The following is a 4,512-nucleotide window of genomic DNA, read 5'->3' on the forward strand; positions in this document are numbered from 1 at the left end:
GCCCTTCAAACCCCTGGAGGAGGAATTCAAAGTTACAAGAGCCAGGGAAGTGATATAGTACAGGGACCGGAGTGATCTGAAGGTGGCTAGAGCATTGAGGACTGGCAGGAAGTGGAGGGCAGAGGAAGCTGATCAGGAAGCAGAGGAAAGGCTGTGTCACAGGAGGCTGGTGGGAGGGGTCACACGAGGCCGAGCTGGGCTAGGATCCTCTCCAACTCCCCAAATGGACACCATCAGAGGGAAGGAAAGGTGCCATCTAGTTCAGGAGGAGGTGAGAGCACAGTGGAGACGAGAACCTGCAAGGTGGTGGGAATGAAGCAACAGGGAGCTTGGACAAGATGGGAGAATGCAGTGGAGAGGAAAGTGACCTGGGCTGAGCTTTGGAAAGCCGAGCCACACCACATCCAATTTCTCATCCAGGCAGTGTACAATGTGCTTCCATGTCCATCAAACCTGCACACATGGGGCAAAGCAGAGTCATCAGCGTGCCCACTGTTCCAAGCGAGGAACCTTGGAGCACATCCTCAGCAGCTGCACAAGGGCACTTGGTGAGGGACGGTACCGATGGAGGCATGATCAGGTCCTGAAGACCATCGCTGAAGCCATCAGCGCAGGAGTGGAGTGGGAGAAGCGGTCCAGACCCTCCAAGCAGACCATTGCCTTTGTCAGAGCTGGGGAGCAGCCAATACCCGCCAAGAGAACATGGGCAGGTATCCTGACCTCTGCAAGAGACTGGCAGTTGTTGGTGGACCTCAAAAGGCAGCTGAGGTTCCCTGACCATATCGCAGCCACCACCCTGCGACCAGACATTGTCCTTGTGTCTGAGTCTATGAAGCAGGTGGTGATGCTGGAGCTGACAGTCCCATGGGAAGATCACTTGGAAGAGGCCTTTGAAAGGAAGCTCTCGAAGTTCGCAGGACTGGTCAGAAACTGCCAGCGGGCTAGATGGAGAGCGAGGTGTCTCCCAGTGGAAGTTGGTTGTAGGGGATTCACAGCCCGTTCCTTAGCCAGAGCCTACAGCAATTTGGGCATCAATGGAGAGAGGAAGAGGAGAGCCATCCGCAGTACCACTGATGTGGCAGAGAGGGCTTCAAGGTGGCTGTGGCTCAGGAGAGGGGAGCCATGGAGTCATGTGTAGCGAGCCATTGGGACACAAGCTGGGGTCTGATCAGCCCCAGCTGGGTCACCTGGAGGAGGGTGTATGATGTTGAAAGACCCGAAACACCCGATGATTCCACAAGCATCACTAATGATGTGTCCAGAAGCATCAGTAGATGTATGCACACAGCTGCTGATATTAAAGGATTACCTGCAGTATTATCTGTCTGGCTCAAGAGGGAGAATTCCTTCAGATGCACATTCAGCACAAATGTGAAAATACAACAGAAACCTTACAGTTTTTTGCCAGGACTTGCCACCATTTTGATGCTGTTTCCCAAATTCTTTGTGAAAAACAAGACACATTGGCTGAGGATTAAGTGTACGAGTTTCTATGGAGGAAAAATATTAATTCAAGATTTACCTCGTGCAAAAGCTTTTCTTTTTGAATGGAGCTGATTTGGTCTTGTTAAGTTTACCTTCTTCCCCAGCAACCTGGTTTTCATTTATTTCACTACCCTCAGCAATTTCTCCGAGGCTGGTTGCTATATTGTGAGTGGCAACCATAGCGATGACGAACAAAGCAAGGTGGGTAACGCTGTCCTCTGTAAGGAGGACGGTGTTGCTGATTTTGATCATCTTGGTTTTCTCCATCTGTTGCTGTCTCTGCTCCATCTCCTTTCTCTCCACCTTTAATGTTCTGTTGGTAATTACGTGATGGACTGCAGTGGCCTGGGATGCAGCGACGATAACAATTTCTGTCCATGACATATCGGCTTCCTTGGACTGGAACTCCTCCAGGACCAGTTACGTTTGCCTCTTCTGCACCCTGTTCTACTTTCACTATGTTGAACTCCACAGTTTCACCATCTCCAACACTGCGGAGGTACCTCTGTGGGTTGTTCTTTTTTTAAACCGCAGTCTGATATACAAACACATCTTCCTTTGTATCATTCCTGTTGATGAATCCATAGCCATTTTGTACGTTGAACCACTTTACTGTTCCAAGAACCTTTGTTGCGATGACTTTCTTCTCCCCGGGAGATTTGGGTTTGTCTGGCTGTTGCTGCTGCTGTTCGGATTGCTGCTCTGTCTTGGCCTCGCTCATGGTGTTGACAGGCTGCGTGAGGTGGTTGTGACTCGGGCCGGTCTGAGGTGGGGGCTCCTGCGCTCTCTCTTTCTTCTCTCTAATATAATTCCTTTCCACTGTTTCTGTCTCCAGTTGCAGAAAAAACTCTGTATTTTGTATTCCTTACTTGTATTGTTGAACTAGTTTCTTCATCCTTTTCTGATACTCCAGCAAAGTGCCTTCCTGTAACTGTTGTAGCTATCTTTTGAGAGATGTCAATTTCTCCTGGTACATCAGCTCTTTTACTTCAAGGTAGTCTTCATCATCCTGCTTATTGGCAATATCTGTCTCCGTGTCAACGCTTTCTAGCTCCTCGTCGTTGTAATAGTCAACAATGGGTGAGAGGAGAGCTGCGGACATCTTCCCTGCCGAGCTGCCCTCCTTTGTTGACACATCTGGTGCCTTGATGGTGTGCCAATCCAACTGAACTTTCCTGAGCCACTCACATCCCAGCAACTGTGGTCCTCCGTTTTTCAATACTTAGAGGTTCAGCTGCTGTGTTTTGTCTCTGTGAGTCACTGTCACTTTAATTTTACCTTTAGGACGCACTTCCTGTCCTATGTACGTCTTTAGCAGTAGTTCAGTTCATTTCAGACGTATGTGAGAAAACAGTCGTTTGTGGTCGTGTACAGAGATCACTGTTAAAGCTGAGCCTGTATTCAACTTCATTTTTAGTCTCATGCCTGGAACTTGTGGAGTGATCCTTATTATTCATCGATCATCTGTCTCTTTCATGCTGTGAAGTTGCAGATAAGACAATTCACTTTCGTCTGAGTCATTTTGATCAAAACTGCTTTCTTCAGAACTGCCTTTTTTCATTTTGTGTACATTGTTGTATTTTCCTTCCTGGGGTTTCTTGTTTCTCTGTATTTTGCCCCTTTCCTGTGGTTTAGTAGCTTTGCATACTCTGCCAGTGTTGCCCTGTTTGCCACAGTCCTTGCATTCCTTGTCTTTAAACCAACAGCGCTTAGGGTCATGTGACATGTTCCCACAATGGTAACATTTCTTTCCTTCATTTCTGCTCAGTGACATTTGATTTGTTGCATATTCCAGAGAATTTTGTTGTATTGCGGAAGCACCTCGTGCAGCTCTTTCTAATGATATTGAGGTGTTTAGTGCTTTCTCGAGTGTAAGGTCTTTTTCCACATAGGAGCTTCTTCTGTGTGGTTTCATAGTGTCTGCCATACACTAACCTGTCCCTCAATGCATCTGATTGACCAGCTCCAAATTGACAATGTTCTGATAATTTGCGCAATTCAGCACAATATTCAGAAATGCTTTCATTTTTGCTCTGATTCCATTTATGGAATTTAAATCTTTCAGCAATGACCAGTGGTTTAGGGTTTAGATGCTGTTGGAGAGTGTCTACTATCTGCTTGTACATTTTGCCAGCAGGCTTTTCAGGGGTTAATCAGCTTCGTAGCAGGCCGTATGTTTTCACGCCCATTACACTAAGTAAGATGCCTACTTTCTTTCCTTCATTAACACTGTTAGCATCACAATATAACTCTATTTTTCAATATAAGTTGCCCAGTCTTCAATGCCAGTATAAGCTGCTGTAATGGTTCCAATTAACGCCATCCTTGTTATGTTCATTTAGCCCCAGTCCCTTGTTTTCTTTGTAACCCACGTGGCCTTTTGTTTTGCTAGCACCGCGAGCGTACTCCAGCTGGATGCATGTGTCACTCCTTTTTTCCCATTCTGGGGCAGGCAGACCCTCAGCCCCTGGGGTCAGTGCCGGTTGTGGTCTCTTGGTTTCTCGACGTGCTGCTGCTCCGACTGTCTCCGATTCCTTATGGACTGCCACGGCCTTGCCCACTTCTTGGCTCGTAACTTGCACTCTTCTTCCGTGTGCCGTTATCAAGTAAACACGGCGTTCTGATATGAAGGCTTATTAAACTTGTCGCCAATTTGTTGTGTATGTGGCCGTTTACACAATATCATTAATAAAAACATCAGAGATGAGCGCTACATTAACAGGGTTCTTTACTAATTGAAACTGAACACATACAGATCAAAACACAGCCAATAATGTGTTACTATGACATAAAGCAAGTCCCATATTATACAGTAGGGTATATGGTACAGTTCTATTACTAATTCATCAAGACCTGCTGCCTTTCCTCTCTTCATCTTACTTATTCCATTATGAACCTCGTATTCTGAGTCATATACTATGTTTTGAGCTCCAGGTCTGTCCTATGCCTTCTAAAACCTGCCTTGAGAGCTCCAGATTTGTTCTGGATTTTCCAGTCGTGGCCCTAGAGAGCTGCCTGGTTTTTTTC

General features: G+C 46.6%; 1 pseudogene; it reads right to left on the bottom strand.

Annotated features, from left to right (window-relative positions):
* Positions 1–1,518: 1,518 nt before the first annotated feature.
* On the bottom strand, positions 1,519–2,269 carry LOC132397628 (Y-box-binding protein 1-like; annotated as a pseudogene).
* Positions 2,270–4,512: the final 2,243 nt, after the last annotated feature.

This window comes from Hypanus sabinus, chromosome 8 (genome assembly GCF_030144855.1).
Source record: "Hypanus sabinus isolate sHypSab1 chromosome 8, sHypSab1.hap1, whole genome shotgun sequence".
Classification (NCBI taxonomy): Eukaryota; Metazoa; Chordata; class Chondrichthyes; order Myliobatiformes; family Dasyatidae; genus Hypanus; species Hypanus sabinus.